The 19053-nt window shown below is 40.8% G+C and overlaps 1 long non-coding RNA gene and 1 pseudogene across 1 annotated transcript; one reads left to right on the top strand and one right to left on the bottom strand.

The window, feature by feature from the left end:
• Window positions 1–6868: 6868 nt before the first annotated feature.
• On the top strand, window positions 6869–13708 carry LOC130682313 (transmembrane and coiled-coil domain-containing protein 5A-like; annotated as a pseudogene).
• A 526-nt stretch (window positions 13709–14234) lies between these two features.
• Window positions 14235–18850, bottom strand: LOC130682309 (uncharacterized). Its single transcript, XR_008995534.1, has 2 exons — window positions 18337–18850; window positions 14235–14418 (listed from the first exon to the last, which is right to left on the bottom strand). It is a non-coding gene; the product is annotated as an uncharacterized LOC130682309 (long non-coding RNA).
• Between the last annotated feature and the right edge of the window lie 203 nt (window positions 18851–19053).

Consider the following 19053-nt stretch of genomic DNA (forward strand, 5'->3'; position numbering starts at 1 on the left):
CATGATTAAAATCATGAGGGGTCCTCTTAGACCCACTACACTTTGGCAACACTCCAGAAGTGGTAAGTGGGTCACTTCGATATGGAAGGGCCTCTGCAGAAGAGTACCAAAATACCACTTAGTTCTACACAAATAGCCAACACAGTTTATAAACAAAGTCTTCAATGTTTTTCTGGGAGCAGGCCTGAATTTATACGCTCCTAAACTCCATATAGAGAATTCAGCCTTTCCACTCAACAAAAGCCAATCAGAAATACTTCCACCTGTCTGTCCTTTTGGATAGAATGCTTAATTTGAAAAGAAAACCAATATTTATTTTATAATTTGATCTGGCTTTCCCAAAACAGCAATGTGATGTAATTAATAGAGCATGGAGACAAACAGACCTGGGCTCAGATTCCAAATCTGTTCCATACTGACTTAGGTCTTGGGCAAGAAACTAACCTCTCTCAGCCTCATTAGTGACATAATTCCTGCCTCTTGATTATTGTGGCTTTTTAAAAGACATATAATAAATGCCTAGGCGCATAGTTGGAATATATTAATGTTTATTTCCTCCCTTTCTTCCAGACCCCTTAAGGTATTTACTGATTAAATAACCAGAAAACCTCCCCCATTTTATTAAATCTTAATATGAGAATTCCTCAAGCCAAAACAAATACTAATTGAAAGAAGACTTTGCATATATGCGTATGTACCATGTTATGATGCATTTTTATAACCAAATGTATAATCAGAGCGTGTCTACTGTCAATTCCAATCAGTGAAATCAGATTAAATCATGACATTGCTTATTTTTTTAATCTACAGCTATAACAAATTCATATGGTTGCAAATAGCAAATCTAGGGAGCAAGGATTTCACATCTGCCCACCCTAGATTCCCTGGCAACAGCAGGATCATTAGAAATCAGAAACTTGGCATTTTAATCCCAGTTTTGCCATTTATTTGCTGTACGACTTTAAGAAAAACATATAGCAACCTTGGACCCTGGCTTCCTGATTTTTATAATGAACATGGTAGGCTCGTCTTTCTCTGCTCTGTAATTTTGTGGCTATAATGAGGTATAGGCACTTAGTTTAGCACATCCAAAATGAGAGTTGGTGAGGATGTTTTAACTTTGCTATTAAAGTTCTCTTGATTGTCACTTCAGCATCCATCCTGCCTCTTCTACTGTGAAGCACAGAAAACAGAAACCTGGATGATAACAACACAAAGTTGTGTAAACTTCATGGGCTTTTCAAAATGCACTTCTAACTCAGCACACCCTCCTGCAGCAGTACTGGATTTCTCCTTAAACAGAAATGGCCACAGGTGTCAAAGAGATGTGAGCGGGTGTCCACTGAACTGTGTCTAAATGATTTTTCCTGTGAGCACAGCCAGCCTGGAATAAGCCCCTACTAGTCCAAAGAGAAAACATGCTTCCCAGGCTGGAGAGCCATTGTTCAAAGTAATGAGTTCTGCATCACTTGGTTCACAATTCACAGCTGAATCTGATTTTCCTAGACAAAGAGCAATAACCAAATATGGATGTTCTTCAGCAAGCTTCTCTGAGCTGATCAGTGTTATTAGACTCATGAGGTGGTAAAGAAGACTACAGTCTCCTCAACCTTCTGTGTCCCAGGAGTGACCACAGGAAATGTTTGTCAACCTTGGTCAGTATTATGCCAGGGGTTTGTCGCAGCTATAATGGATTCCAACAGAGCCTAACTCAATAGAAACGCCTAGAAAATTTTCCACCTCCAAAGTTAAAATATTTAAATGCCCTATTGCATTATTTTTACCCTATCATAATTTTATGACCCCTTCTTTTTTCCTCTTAGAGAAATAATAGTCATGATCCTTCAAGCGTGCAGACCAACACTGTTCTTAGAAGGGAACTGCAGGAGGTTTATTATGCATGAAACAGGGAGCCAGAACAAAGGACCACTGAATAACTCACCTTATCTTCATCTAAGGAACCCCAGAACTACAGGGTTTCTCTGTTCCTCCCAAACTCAGCACTGCACTTGCAAAGACTGCAAGTTTTAGGGCTGCATCAGTAAAAACATACAATAGGTGCACACAATGATTTTTGCTATACATACATAAACAGTTACATAAAATGCTTAAAAATAAAGTGCAGGGTCTTTTCTTTTCAAATCAGAGTTTAAGAATTTGTTTCTGAATCTGGAAGTATGACTGCTAAACACTAAACTGTCCTTAAGACTACCATAACAGACACCTTTATCCTAAAACCTGAAACAGCATTAGAATTATTTCAAAACTCACAAGTCTTAGTTCACTGAAGGCAGGGATATGGACTTATCGTGGCTTATAGTTTTCAATACATATTTGTTGACTAAATGAATAACTTAAGTAGAAAATAAGTGTGTTCCTAGCATATTACATATGGCAGAAAGATAGGTAGACAGATAGATAGGTAGATAGATAGATAGATAGATAATGAATGAATGAGTGAATGCATACATACATAAAGAAAGAATGCAGCAGTCCAGTATAAAAAAGACATGTGCACCCCTATGTTATTCACAATAACAATTTACCATTATATGAGCAACATTATGGTTACTAGACTGCCCAGATCATGTCCCCCCCACATACCCCATTACAGTCACTGTCCATCAGCAGAGTAAGATGCTATGAAATCACCACTTGAATTATCTGCACTATACTGACTTCTCCGTGGGACCGACCTCCACATTATGTGAGATAATCGTAATGCCCCCTTTCCACCCTTCTCTCTCCCTTCCCAACAAGCCTTCCTAGTCCCTTACCCATTGGTAAATTGGTGATGGGGGGAGTCTGGTAAATATAATGTTACCCATGTAATTGTAGATTAATTATAGATAGATAGATTAGATAGATTAGATAGATAGATAGATAGATAGATAGATAGATAGATAGATAGATAGATAGATAGATTAGATAGAGATAGATAGATAGATAGATAGATAGATAGATAGATAGATAGATAGATAGATAGATAGATAGATAGATTAGATAGATAGATAGATAGATAGATAACAGAATGCAGCAGCCCAGTTTTAAAAAAAAGCATGTGCGCCCCTATGTTTATCACAGCACTATTCACAATAGCCAAGCTAAGTGTCCATCAGAAGATGAGCAGTAAAATATTATTCAGCCATACAAAGAAAACAAATCCTACCATTTGCAACAACATGGATGGAGCTAGAGGGTATTATTCTCAGTGAAATAAGCCAGGCAGAGAAAGACAAGTATCAAGTGATTTCACTAATCTCTGGAGAAGGAGAACTAAGAGAAACTGAATGAGCAAAACAGCACCAGATTCACAGAACCCAAGAATGGACTAACAGTTACCAAAGAGAAAGGGACTGGGGTGGATAGTTGGGAATGGAGGGCCAAGGGGAGAGGGAAAGAAAGCGTCCATTATGATTAGCATGTATAATGTGGGAGGGGGGTCACAGGGAGGGCTGTACAACACAGAGAAGACAAGTAGTGATTCTACAGTATCTTACTATGCTCATGGACATTGACTGCAAAGGGGTATCTGGGGGCATCTTCGTGATGGGGGGAGTCTAGTAAACATAATGTTACTCATCTAATTGGATATTAATGACAGAAAGATAGATAGACAGGTAGATAGATAGATATATAGATAGATAATGAGTGAATGAATGAATACATACATACATACATACATAGACAGAGAAACAAAGAAAGAATGCAGTATCTCAGTTTAAAAGAGACACATGCACCCCTATGTTTATCACAGCACTATTCACAATAACCAATCTACAATTATATGAGCAACATTATGGTTACAAGACTGCCCAGATCATCAAGTCCCCCCCCACATACTCCATTACAGTCACTTCCCATCAGCGGAGTAAGATGCTTTAGAATCACTACTTGAATTTTCTGTACTATACTGACTTCCCTGTGGGACCCACCCCCCACATTATGCGAGCTAATCGTAATGGCCCCTTTCCACCCTTCTCCCTCCCTTCCCAACCAGACTTCCTAGTCCCTTAGCCTTTGGTAAATTGGTGATGGTGGGGGTCTACTAAACATAATGTTACCCATGTAATTGTAGACTAATGATAAATAAATAAATAACAAATAAATAAGTAAGTAACCAACTAACTAAATACATACATACATACAGAAATAAATAATAAAATACAGCATCCCAGTTTAAAAAAGACATCTGCACCCCTGTGTTTATCACAGCACTATTCACAATAGCCAAGCTAAGTGTCCATCACAGCAGAAGGGAGAGGGCCAGGGAAACAGATCCTGAGTGCCCAGCCTGGAAGAGGAGGGGATGTTTTCACAACAGACTGCCACGCAAAGGCCAGAGTTCCCGGCCACAATGCAGCACAGTCTGATGGGTCTCAGTGACTCTTCTGCACAGGGCCCAGCACAGCTTGGAAAAGTTACAAGGTGAAAACAGCTGCTCTAAAGCTGCACTGGGTGTTAATCAAGCCACCTCTCGAATAGCAGCAACGCTTACATCAAGGACCTTAATTTGCCCCCAAGGCCCTGTTTCTACCTTGACTTAGCAATTCTCACTAATAGCAGTCTGTTGTCCTCATCCCACACAAGGTCCCAAGCTTTGGGGTTCTGCTGCCCCTACAGGTTTGCCTTTGGTAGCCCCTCCAGGAGAAAAGTTCCCCAGGAAGGAGACAGAATTTTATTTTTACCCCAGTTAAAGTCCCTATCCAATCCATTAGTCACTACAATAACCTTGGTCCAGGGCATTTCCTGGAAAAGCTATATAACTAGCTGGGATGAATGAACTCTCCCTACCATTAATTCCTGGGAGAGGTAGGCCATTGGCTTGAATTGTTACTTAATTACTCTTCTGTGTATAGCTTCATAACGCAATGAAATGCCGTCTTTCAGGAAGAAGGGAGACGGTAATGGGGGTCATCAGAGGGCGTTAATTTTACAAACAGTTTGTTAGAAACTACAGTATGTTAAGAAGTCACTCTGGTCCACAAATCAACTCGATACAGTCTTTCAGTAGAGATCCAAAACTTCCCAGGTTTCCTTGACTTTTGCAAAAAGTTACAAATTGTACAGAATGTGGCCAAAGTGAACAAACTCATGTATGCAGGAACATATTCTTTACATAGTGTAATTGATTTTATCTTCCCCTCTCCCTGCTCTGATTGAAGTTGGAAGAAAATACAATGGGGCCAACTCGAGATATCATGGACTTTTCCCAGTTAAAAATCTCTTATGGGTATTTTCTCAGTATTTTAGAAAGATTCTCCCTCTCCAGCGTTCTCTTTTTTCCCAGAATAGTGGCAGCTGCAGGAAAACCTATGTATCCTCAAAGCATCAAAGGAGGAGCTTTGTGTCCTCACACCTCCTGCTGGTGCCCTGGGCCTGCTGGCCCTTCGGCTGCATGCTGGCCCTATGGCTGCGTCCTGACCCATGCTTCTGCGGGCCATGGGCCGTATGCTATTGCCCTTGGTCGTGAGGCCTGAGGATTCTGTGTTCACCTCAGCACAACCTAAGGTTTCCTTCCCATTGATTAGGCCTCTTAACACATCTACACCACACTTCTGGGTCCGGCAATGCCCAGTGCTTTCTTTCTCTGCACCACCCTATTTAAAACTTCAATTCCCTCCCACATAAACAGTACTTCCTGATTTTCCTCTCACCCTCTTCACTTATGTTTCTTCACAAGCATTCCCCTTTTTTATCATACAAAATAAAATGAATGTACTCATTTATCGCGTTGTGTTACCCCTCCCACCCTCACATACACACCCTATGATGTAAACTCCATGATGGCAGGTGTTTGGGCTGTTCTGTTCACTCTGTCTCCCTCATGCTTAGAACAGAGCCTGGCATCCGTAAGTGCTCTTCTGTTTCAGCGTGTGTCAGATGAACGAGCGCTTATGGGATCAGACTGCTGCCTTAGGACCCAGGTTCCCATAGCCACACTCGGGCAGAGAGGAAGCTCAATCTGCGAGAGAAATAAAACACAGGGACCACCCCTTCATACTACCAGGAATCACAACCATTGGACCGACTACCACCGAATGGAAGACTCGGCCATAGAACACACGCACCCATCTAGCCTTGGAACTCTGCATAAATGAGCATTGTCACCCACCCCACTGTGACATGCTGCCCCACCCATCCTATGTCTATAGCAGAGTCCTGGCCCTTTGGAAGGTTCTGACACTCTACTGGTTGGTTCCAGTGGGGAAAGATTGGACTTCAGAAGCTGAGCGACTAAGGTAGAATTAGGAAGCCATTTATATCAGAAGGGGAACAGAGTTTATTGAGGAATTGGAGAAAAAGACGAGACTAAGGTACAGAATGAATCAAATTATCTACTTCTGCTTGGTTTTTCTGAGCCCTACTTAATACCAAAGATCTTAATATCTGAAGATCCTTTCAGAGCCCCGGCTAGAGGTCAGAAAGATTACATTTCAGGGTGGTTATCACCTACATCCATGCCCATGGGGCCTTAAGGAAAGCAGCTGGGCACGGAGCAAAAAGGGCCTTAAGAGGAATGGATGACCTTTATTGATTCTAATTATCTGGAGCAAGGTTTGACAGGGTTCTTGTTCTAGAGAACCACCTCCACATATACCCACTAGAAGGACATACATTGAATTTTCCAGCATTATCCCTGTAGGCTCACTGTATCCTTACCTGAGGTACAGTCAGATCAGGGACAGAAGAATCAAAGGGCTGGGTTTTGTCATTGCCAAAACCTGGGGGTTGGAGGGAGGAAATCAGTTCACTTGATTTTGTCCCTATCCTTTGGGACTCTTGGCTAGTTGCTCTGTGTTTCATAAATGGACCCATTTCCCCAATTCATCCAATACATGTCTGCTGGTATTTTAGGGAATCTACAATGGAAGAACCCGAGGAGGATCAGCTAGATCGCGAGTAAGTATCATGACTATGCAAAGCCACATCCAAGGACCAAGGTGTGAAGCAGGTCTGCTCTTCATGGCTTCTCTCATCTCCCCCCTCCCTCCCTCCTACACTCCTGTCTACCCAACCCCCTGCTGACACCACCCCAAGCACTCCATGTCCTCCTGAAGTGACAACTATTGTAAATCCTGCATCCAATCAGCCCTTCCAAGGAAGGACTTACTTTGCCAAAATCATCCCTCACTCCTACTCAAAACAAAAGACGGCTCCCTCACTATTTATTCCCAGTTAATCATTTCAAAGAGAAACCAATTAACTGACACACAACAAAAAGAAAACGTTATTAAGAGCTTCCCATTTGCCAGGTACCCTTTCTAAACCACTGAGGTGTTACCATTATTACATTCAAATTCACTTCAAAAAAGATGTTTGTATCCTTGAAAGTGAATGCCTGGATCATCTGTGTGTGTACTCGGTGGAGTATCTCCCACGGTAGATTCTCAAGCTTTGTAGCAGGCAATAGAGAAGTTTTGAGACGCGAGAAGGGAGGGGAAAACAGAAGCCCCATCTGCTGGTGGAGAGCTCTTGTGGCATAAGGCAGGAACCAACTCTAAGTGATGTGCCAGGTGCCCGGATGAAAATACTCAAGTGTATTTCATGAGCAGATTTTGTGCACCATTTGCCTGAGAAGCCATTCTCTCCAACACAAGAGGCTATTAAGGAAGCAAACTTCTCCTGGAACCAGGGAGGAGGTGTACTATTATATTGAGCACTTTGATCAAGAAAGCCTGGGAAAATCCTCTCTTGCTGACTGAGTTGAGAATTACTGAAACAAATTGTAGGGCATGATTAAGAAATACAATTTCCTATGAAGAAGGAAAGGTGTGTGCTCCCAGAAACAGCCAGGTTGTTGAATTACAGCTCTCCTAGATACCCATTCTGGCCCAAAGATCCCTGACCCTGAGATAACTGGCCCTTGTTCCTTTCGTGGGCTAAATCTATAGGTCAGAGGAGGTGGAGATCTTAAGACTGGCCCAGTCAAAGAGGAACACTGACCGTTTTAACACAGACCTTGAAAGAGATCTGCAAAGAATAGATGAAGAAAATCGGGAACTTCTTCTCAAAATCCACGAGAAAGGAGATGAAGTACAGAGGTGAGTGCTGGGGTTTCTTGAGGGAAGTTCCCAATCCAAGGGATGGGAAGGAGGAGAAGAGTTAAAGCTGAATTTTCCTACCTGCTCTAGACACCTATATCTTATGTAGCAGTTTCTTCTACATTCTTTGGCATTTTCTGTGGCTCAAACTCTGAATGATAGCAAGTTTCAAAGGGATTCTTAAAAGACTGGATGATATTCACCTGAGCTGAAAGAAAACACTAGGGTGTTTGACTTGGGAATCAGGTCAAACATTGAAGTGATTTTTTTTCCTGCCTTTGAAGTGATTATGATGGTAAGGACCCAGGAAAGATGGGTTTCCGACTTGGGAGCCATATTTACTGACCCTGAAGTACCCTTAAAACTGATAGATGTGCTTTTTTCAGTTCTGAAGCGGTCTGTTCCTCACACTATGTGCTTGTGTCATTCAGGCTGGAAAGTGAGATTACTCAGCCCCAAGACTTGACAGAAGATGATGAGTGGGAGAAGCAGAATAGCACCACCGTGGAAAGGGAAAGATCACTGCAAGACCTGGAAGAAGACATAGCCAGACTTGTAAGCAAACTGGGAAGAGCCACCTGATAGGTTTTATTCCTCATCAGTCTTGTCTCTCATCAGTCATCAGATAAGCTAGTCTCCTCTTTTTTACATGCAAAGAATAGTCAAAAGACATGGTAAAATATGTATTGAGGGCGCAGTTTCTTTGGTAATATTTCATATTGGGAAGCCCTGCATGTGGGCATGTCTATCCTGGTGAGTTGGTGTAGATACATATGTGGAAATCAAACCACAGGTCCTTTACCTGACAATATGCAGTGAGGTAGAGTTACTGCAGGAAAATAGCACCCGGTGAAAGGGAGAACAATCAGCTGAATAAAGATGGGTGGTAGCAGGGAGCTGCACACCTATGCTCTGCTTCTTTCTCTCAACAGGAAAGGAAAAATGAGACTCTGGTCCAGGATACAGCAGAACTTCAGAAAAACGTGGGATGGGGCTCTAGTTTTCCCCCAGGTTCCCCGCAGTGGCTCCAGTAGTCAAAGGGACAAGGGAGGGAAAATGATCATAGAGGATCCCACGTCAGAAAAGTCTGTGCTGGGGGCGGGCTCTACCCCTGCCCCACTCTCCTGAGGCTGAGCCTCGTACCTGAATGCCATGGACTTCCTCTGCAAGCATGAGGTGAAGGGAGTGGGTGCAACACTGGGGCTATTTGGTGATCCTGTGGGTTTTTCATTCTATCACAAGAAAATGGAATCCACTGACACTTTGTCGGAAGGTGAAAGATTAATTTTATTTTCAACAGAGACTTTAAAAAATACTTAAATCCCAAGGGCTTCCCCTTTCCTAATCCAGGAATTCACTCCACCTCAACTCCTGCTCAAAATACAGTGGGTTTCCTATGATCAGCCTACTTTCTGACCCATGCCTGCAGCCCTCTGTAGCCCGGAATGGCACAGGGTTCAGGGAAGGACTCCTGCTTGTGCAGACTCTAGCTCTGGTGGCCAAGACTAGTGAGAAGAAGACAGAGGTACAATAAAGATGTTTACAAGGGCACCAAGTATCCATTAAGGGACCATCTCCTGGCAGCTTTATCAAGGCCATGTTATTGGCTCTACACACTAAACAGTGCGTTTGTCCTCTAGAATTTTTTATTTGAGGTATTTTTATTTGAAACATGTATTTATTTAAAATCATAGCTTACAAGGAAATCGCAAAGGGCAACCAAGTGTGAACAAGGCCATCTAAAGGGAGCACTAGAAGAGTCAAAGGTAAATGAAAAAGCAACCTTGAGTGGGTTTGGGTTATGTGACCAGGAAGCAAGCTTTTAAGTGGAAACAACTATCAAAACTGGGATAAATTCTTTGTAGTTTTAGCCCATGTCAGACTTAAGCCTAGGCTACTGAGTATTGAATTCTTTTCTGCCCTTGGTAAGGAATTTCACTCTGAAGCCATACATTTTGTTTCTCTTCCTTCAGGAAGAGCAGAACACAATTGCACAATGCATATATAACACTGAAGTCCCTGGTTTATATCCTGGTCCCAGCACTTAGTGAGGTAGATGAAGTTGGGAAATTTAATCAGCCCCTTCCAGCCTCAGTTTGAAAACTGAATGAAACTGTATATTTTTTAAATACTCTTTCCTTTTCCTGAAGAGTAAATCCTCGAAACGTCACATATTTAATGTGATTATTTAAAAGTCTAGCTGAGGCAAATGTATGGATTCACAGAGCAGAGCTAGGATTTGTCAATCTACTGTGTGCTATGTAATTTACACACTCTGTCACTGACTCCCATCCAGAAAGGTTTCATTCAATTTATCACTCAAATATTTAGTGACCTCTACCTGCTGAGTGCATCATTCATTGCTTAGCATTTCTCTAATTGTGTTCCAAAGATAAAAACCTGGGCACAACCACCGTCCATTGGAACAAAGATGCGAAAAGGTGGACTTATTTTTTTATTCAGAAAGCAGGTAAAATTCTTACTTGATACTTTCTGTAGAATTCCATCTTGCCCTTGCCTTATTTCTCTTTAGCTTCTTAAGCTCACACTTAAGCCCATACTACGTCTGTGGAGCCTCTGAAGATATGGACACACTGAAAATATAAATAGAAAGTGAAAAACAGAGAATTACTACACTATTTCCTGTCAGCCAAATTAGTACTGATGTCCAAAAAAACAAAAAAACACAACACCAACAGGAAGTCCAAAGCCACCAAAACAGCTTCCTTGGCCATGCCTGTCCAGGAAATGTATCTGGAAAGGAAGAAATGTGGAGCCTGCATGTGCTTCAGGATAAACTTGGGGCTCAGATTAGAAAGGCTTATGAAGCCCCTTGACTAGCCTTGCCATATAACTGCATTTGCTTCCTTCTGCTCAAAACAACTTTTCTTGACAGTAGCCCACCAGAGCCCACGGCGAGGCTTTAAGTCTGGTGATGCTGTGTCAACTCAGCTGAGCCGAAAGACTATAGGTACTTCCAGGTATTGTCAGAACAGTGGCCATTATTTTCCCAGAAGCTATCAGCCCACCTCCAAAGAACTCTAAAGCATTATTGACCCTTTAAATTACTCCCATTTGCCTACATGTGTTGTAGAATTCTCAAGTGATTTCTCTTAATTCTATGAAATACATAGCATCTCTTGCTTCTGTTGTTCTTACACCCTGGCAATCAGCTCATCAGTTTAATGGTATGCCTGCTGCGCCTTTTTGTGTCTCAGACCACCGTCCTGAAAATACAGCCCTTAGCACATTTGGCTCTCTGGCCCTGGATATAATTGACTGAAGAGGAAAGGAACTGTTAGAAGTCTTCAGATGTGAAACAATGGTACCTAGATCAAAGTGGGAACAGTAGAGCTAAAAGTGGAAGGAAGGAAAGACACAGGCTCATCTGCTCTAACTAGGGAATATACCCCGAGCACATCTATTCCTCTGTTACTATTACCCTTCTGCAAGCCACCATAAGCCCTTGCCTGGACGCCAAATTAGCCTCTTAGTCTTCCTGCTTCTGCTCTTACCCTTAATCTACTTTTCACACATAGAAAAACTTATTCTTTAAAAACACAAATCAGATTATGTCCTTCCTACTTCGAGTTCACACCTGGCTTCTCACTGCAGTTAAAATAAGGAACCAAACTCTAGAAGCTACAAGGCCTTACATAATCTCATCCATGTCAACCTTTCCCCACCTCATCTCCTCCTTACCAGGTGTTTCCCCATGCTCCAGCCACATAACTTCCACATACACACTACATATGTGTTCTTTCACAGTCTTGGCTCTTGCTGAAACCCTGCATGGGACAGTATTTCTTCCAGATCTCCATTTGGATAATATTTGCTATTTAGATTTCAACCCAGTATCATCCCATCAGGCAGGACTTCACCCATGACAGCTCTCATGCCATCGCTATCACTACATTTCTCTGTTTGTATTTCTTTCATAGCATTTACCGTTATCATGTTGACTTACCTGTTAATGACCCCAACTAGAATGTCAGCTCTGTGAGGCTGAGACTCTGCCTGTCAGTCCTGTTCACCACTGAATCCTTTCTACTCTCATGGCCCTCTGCCCATCACTCCAACATAGTGACCAATATAGAATAGGCTTTCATCAAACAAGGAAGGAAAAGAAGGAAGAAGGAATACGGGAGCAATAAAGGAGTGAGCAGTAAGCATATAAAAGGAAAAGGAAGAGTGAAGTTTTTCAAGATGGATGTTTTTCCTAAGAGAAATAGCTAACAAGGAAGGAAGCTAAGAATTGTAGTTTAAGCGTGAGTTGAGCCCTGATGAATGCTAAGGGCTTGGGAGTGTAGAAAGGTAGGTTCACCAGAAGCATGCTGCATGGTTTGACTCTCCTCCATTAAAAAGACATCTGATATCATACCTGACGCACGTCAACCACCTGTAAGATGACCTTTGAGATAGCATTTCAGAATGGAATCTGCTTGCACCTTGAGTTACCCATCTCCTTCCCTTTCTATAGGTTAAGTTAGAATAGCTGGAAGCTTCCTGTACTGACCAAGAGAAGGAACTGGCCAAGGTGATGGTAGTAATTTCAGTATTACTTCTCCCAGAGGAAGGAAAAGTTGATGTTCAGTTAGACGATGCAATACATTCTGCAAATGACTGACTTACATATAATCAGGTTCCAGATCCAGAACCATTATGGGGTTGAGGAAGGGATGAAGGAAAGGAAGATAAATGCAGTCTCCTAGGTTTCCATCTCTTCAATGATTTTTACAGGAAATGTTCCACATCTGTATCTTCAACAAATTAGTATCTATTCTTCTCCCAACTGTCCCAAAATAAAATTCCCCCCAAAGTAAAGCTTATCTATCCTCAAAAAAGAAATGAGTTCATATATACAGAAAAAACATATTTAGAACAATTAGAAAACTACATTTAGGGTCTGGGATTTAGGAGGAAACAAGTATACTCTTGTTCTTAGAGAAATTTCCTGAAAGAAATTTAAGACTGAATTTTGGTTTCCCAGGTAATGGAAGGCTATGCGTTGGTGGCTCAGCTCTGCAAAGATCAGGTCATGTGCATTAAGGTACAGTTTCTCAGGTCAGAAAAGGGTTTGTAAGGTACAGGAGAATATGAAACCAGGCTTTTCAAAGAGCACTTTCTAGAACAGTATTAACTCTTCAAAGTGGCATTACAAAGGGACTTTGGGTCCCTGACAACCCAGCACCAATATCATTCTGCTACAGTCCTGGTCTCCTGACCTCTCTGCTCTTAAATTCACAATGAGCACTTTTTCCTTTCATGATGCCAATGACCCAGAGTCCTGCCTGGGAGGGTAGGAAGTGTAGCAAGTGATCAGGAGTGGTGGTGGGTGTGGGGGCTGGAAAAGGAGACCAAACATTCATGTTACCACGTAATAATACATGCTTCTTATGATTAGAAAAAGTGTAAGGCTTCTAATTAGTAACTGTGGTTTCTTTTATTTCTCTTGGAAGAAGTACCAGGGAACTTCCAAAAAAATTGAAGAAGAAGTAGAGACTCGGCTCCTTGACAGAGAAGTGTAAGTTTTGGCAAAAAAAGGAACTTCTTGGTTTTAGTGGTAACTCCAACTCAGCCTGGATCAAAGCAAACATTTCTCTGACCAATTCCTACTTGGGATTGAGTGAGCCCCAATGCCACATCTCTCTCCCTTCTGTTAGTGATTGTTTGACTCCCACTAAACCACAACAACTTTAAAATGCAGGTCCTTCTCACATCCGTCTTAAGAAACCACAGAAACACATCTCCCTTCATGCTTTATCACATTTTCAGTTATTCAGGTTTATATTAAGGGCAGGAACATCTGATTTTAAAAGGGCTGGTGGTCAGGCACTCTGATGAGTAGGACATTCCTACTTTCACAGAAAGGCCCTTTAAACCAGCCTCATTACCCCAAAAACATAAGAGACTCAGCCATAAAAGATAGGCATGAAACTAACCTCTAGACACATGAAGGCTATCATATTACAAAACTCAAACTGTACACTGTATTGACTACTAAACTATGACCATTAAAGGATAGAAATGGTAAGACAAAAGCCCCTCCTTTCTGAGTTTTTCTAGAATTGAAATGGTGAGAAAACAAAGTCAAAAATCTCACTCCCATTTCTTGGCCCCTTTTTATTTTTATTTTTTTTTGTGTGTGTGAGGGCATCTCTCATATTTATTGATCAAATGGTTGCTAACAACAATAATAAATTCTATATAGGGGGGTCAATGCTCAATGCACAATCATTAATCTACCCCAAGCCTAATTTTCATCAGTCTCCAATCTTCTGAAGCATAATGAACAAGTTCTTACATGGAGAACAAATTCTTACATAGTGAATAAGTTACATGGTGAACATTACAAGGGCAGTCATCACAGAGGCTTTCGATTTTGCTCATGCATTATGAACTATAAACAGTCAGTTCAAATATGAATACTCATTTGATTTTTATACTTGATTTATATGTGGATACCACATTTCTCTCTAATTATTATTATTCTTAATAAAATGCTGTAGTGGTAGGTAGATACAAGATAAAGGCAGAAAACATAGTTTAGTGTTGTAAGAGAGCAAATGTAGATGATCAGGTGTGTGCCTGTAGACTGTGTGTTAATCCAAGCTAGACAAGGGCCATAAAACATCCACGTATGCAGAAGATTTCTCTCAGAACAGGGGGGGTGAGGTTCTAAGCCTCACCTCTGTTGATCCCCAATTTCTCACCTGATGACCCCCCTGCGACTGTGCCTGTCTTAGGTTGTTCCTCCCTTGAGGAATCTTACCCGTCTCTGGCTAACCAGTCATCTTCCGGGGCCATACAGGGAAATGTTAAGTTGGTAAGTGAGAGAGAAGCCTTATTGTTTGAAAAGGTTAGCTTTTTACTTCCTTGCATATTTATGCCCTGTGGCTTCTATGCCCAGCATTTGTCTTGAGGTGTCTTTACCACTTGGAAGAATTATGATACTCGGTAAATTCGATATGCGGCACGAATTCTATTTAAGGGTTGTAGTTAGGAAGGAAGAAGAAAAGCTATAGAAGTAGCAGGCGGCAGAAAACCTGGGAAGATTGATTATTTCTTTGACATATCTTCTTGTAGAGTAACTTCAGCATGGATAGGTTTTAAACTACTAATTAAATTGCGCACACACATTAACATAATAGGAGTATAGTTACGTAACCAAAGCACACCTGTAATTACCAGCCATCTCCAGTGAAACCAAGAAAACCAGTTAGGCACCCTAGGCATTTGTGAAAACTTATCTATGATATGGTGGATATTGTCCAACTGAACTTGAACAGTCTGAGAGAAATCAGACAAATTAAAACAGTCCATTCCTGGGGACTGTTCACGTCTCTTGGCCCCTTTTTAGAAGTTAAATCTTAACTTAGTCAAGAAGTACTTACATTTATTAAATATTTTAGAATCTTGGGATCAAGGTAAAGAGACCCAAACTTCATACCGCCTCTAAATAGCCCTGGTATGCCTTGTGGCCTGGGAGGGCCACAGGGTACCAGGACTTGGAATTCTGAAGGATACCTTCAAGATTCCTGAGAACCTTCTTGAACATTAAGTATGGCTTCACTGCTAAGTTTCTAGAACAGAGCTGCCCAGTAAAACTTTGTGCCATCCAATAAGTAGCCACTGGCCACCTACTGAGTACCTGAAACATGGTTAGTGTGACTGAGGAACTGATTTTTTTTATTTTAATTAATTTTAATGTTCATAGCTACATGCAGCCGCTGGCTTCCATAGTGGACAGCACAGCTTTAGGATATAAAACTTTTTAAATAATCATTATGTGGTATGAATATTTGAGGGTACTTTCTTCAATCCCTATCTTGGTTCATTTCCCCCTAGATCAAAAGTCTTGAGCATGAACTCCGCAAGAAAAGAATATAACAGCCAAAATAATAAGGTGAGCATTCCACCCTGTGTCCTCTCAGGGCCACTGCCTGTCAGAGTTTCCAAAATACTATAAGCCACGAAACATACACAAATCTTCCCATGTGCATTTTCCAAGAACAATACTAGACATAATTTCAAAGCATTCCAACCTGAAACAAAGAAGACAACTGTCTTCTCTCTCTTACAGCCATGTAAATGACATGTCCTCGTAGAAACTAGTCTAAGACCTAAAAGGTTCAGAATGCAAGCAAGAAGGAACATTAACTGAGGGTATGCTCTACAGGGAAGAGGCTAATATATGACACATACACCACACCGCCCACCTCCTGCAATCACAGAACTCTTTCCAGCTGATCTCAACATGGTCCCGAATCTTTCAAAATACAGAGCACCAGGGTTATCTGTCACTATCTGATCAGCGTTGCCCCATGAGTTAACATAAGTGTTGCCCCATGCGTTAACATAAGAAGTCAAAATCTGTTCATGTTTAACATCGTTATGTCACCAGTACATATGCAAAGGTCAAAAGGACATAGAATTGGATGCAGAGCATCACAGCTTTTTGCCTGTTTGGCATTTGTGGCAGCAAGTTCACAGGGCTAAAAGATAAACTTTTATTTAGCTTTATTTTTGTAATGTATATTGGTTTTAGAGGCAAGGTTGACATTCACCAGACATTTTTTGGCATGAAATATATGGTCTTGATAATCTCAGGAGAAAAAGAAGTCTTCTTTTCCTAAAAAGCAAACATCAATTATCCACCTTTGTCCCTGGGGTCATCCAGATGTTTCGGTGTATGTCAGACATGACCACAGTGACCATGACTCTGATTGTCCTGAGCAAGTTATTCTGGCCCCTCTCTTGCATATTCCACTCAGCGAAAAAATTAACTGGACTCCCCCTCTCTAGGACGAGGCTTAGCATACTTTCTGACATGTCCCATCATCAAAGTATTCATCTGACTACCCATCAGAGGAAAAACAGAGTGTCTTCATCAAGATTATCAGAGTTCCATGATGGTGCCGTGCCGTGAATTTGAGCCGCCTTTACAGAGACACTCCCTGAGCACTGATTAGAGGGCACTTCACCTCATCTGACTCAAGCTATAGAACCAAATTTGTAAAACACAAAGTTTCTCATGATTCCAATTCTATGAGCCTTATTTACACAATTTTAAAATGTGATCTTAATTCCTCTGTCTTTTTATCTCCCAAGGAAGTTAAAAGGAAAATGAAATAACTAAGAAAATATTTTGTAAAAGAAATGCCACAGAGATTCAGGATATATCTTCATCTTTAGATTTTTATACCTTTTAAAACTTATCTCAGAATATATTTGTGTGGTTTCCATAGCTTGTTCATTCCTCTAAGGGTTGTTGGCTGAGCAGAAGGTAAGCAAAGAGTTGTGAGAGCCCAGAATGTAGATTCCCAGAGGTCCCAGGCTTCAGGCCTGGCCCTACCACTTACTAGCTATATAACCTTGGGCAACATACTTTACATTTCTATGCCTTCTATGTGATCCAAACTGACTTCTGGTTACATATCCAAAGGAAATAAAACCATTATTTGAAATAGATTATCTGAACTCCCATGTTCATTGCATGGTATTCACAATAGCTAAGATATGGAAACAAAACCTAAATGTCAGCCAACAGCTGAATAGATCAAGAAAACGTGGTATATACATAGAATATTATTCAGCCTTTTTAAAGAAAGAAAATCCTGCCATTTGAGACAACATGGATGAACCTGGAAGGCACTGTGATAAGTGAAATAAGCCAAACATGGGCAAATATTGCATAATCTCATGTGCATATGGACTCTAAAAAAAGAAAAAGAAGAAAGTTGAACTCATAGTAACAGAATAGGATGGTGCCTGTCAGGAGCTGGGGTACAGGAAAGGAAGAGAGATTTTTTTTTTTTTTTTTTTTTTTTTAATAATTATTTTTTATTGAAGGGTAGTTGACACACAGTATTACATTACATGAGTTTCAAGTGTACAACACAGTGGTAGAACATTTATATACATAATTCTAGGTTCCAGCTATCACCCTACCAGGCTGTTACAATATCTTGACTATATTCCTTATGCTATACATTACATCCCGGTTACTAATTTATTTTACCATTGGAAGTCTGTCCTTTTTTTTTTTTTTTTTTTTTTTTTTTTTGTGAGGGCATCTCTCATATTTATTGATCAAATGCTTGTTAACGACAATAAAATTCTGTATAGGGGAGTCAATGCTCAATGCACAATCATTATTCCACCCCAAGCCTAATTTTTGTTAGTCTCCAATCTTCTGAGGCATAACAAACAAGTTTTTACATGTAGAACAAATTCTTACATAATGAATAAGTTACATAGTGAACAGTACAAGGGCAGTCATCACAGAAACTTTCGGTTTTGCTCATGCATTATGAACTATAAACAGTCAGTTCAAATATGAATACTGATTTGATTTTTATACTTGATTTATATGTGGATACCACATTTCTCTCTTTATTATTATTATTTTTAATAAAATGCTGAAGTGGTAGGTAGATACAAGATAAAGGTAGAAAACATAGTTTAGTGTTGTAAGAGAGCACATGTAGATGATCAGGTGTGTGCCTGTAGACTATGTGTTAATCCAAGCTAGACAAGGGCAATAAAACATCCACGTATGCAGAAGATTTCTCTCAGAACGGGGGGTTGAGGTTCTAAGCCTCACCTCTGTTGATCCCCAATTTCTCACCTGATGGCCCCCCTGCGACTGTGCCTGTCTTAGGTTGTTCCTCCCTTGAGGAATCTTACCCGTCTCTGGGTAACCAGTCATCTTCCGGGGCCATACAGGGAAATGTGAAGTTGGTAAGTGAGAGAGAAGCCTTATTGTTTGAAAAAGTTAGCTTTTTACTTCTTTGCATATTTATGCCCTGTGGCTTCTATGCCCAGCATTTGTCTTGAGGTATCTTTACCACTTGGAAGAATTATGATACTCGGTAAATTTGATATGAGGCACGAATTCTATTTAAGGGTTGTAATTAGGAAGGAAGAAGAAAAGCTATAGAAGTAGCAGGCGGAAGAAAACATGGGAAGATTGATTATTTCTTTGACATATCTTCTTGTAGAGTAA

This window comes from Manis pentadactyla, assembly GCF_030020395.1.
Source record: "Manis pentadactyla isolate mManPen7 chromosome Y unlocalized genomic scaffold, mManPen7.hap1 SUPER_Y_unloc_3, whole genome shotgun sequence".
Classification (NCBI taxonomy): Eukaryota; Metazoa; Chordata; class Mammalia; order Pholidota; family Manidae; genus Manis; species Manis pentadactyla.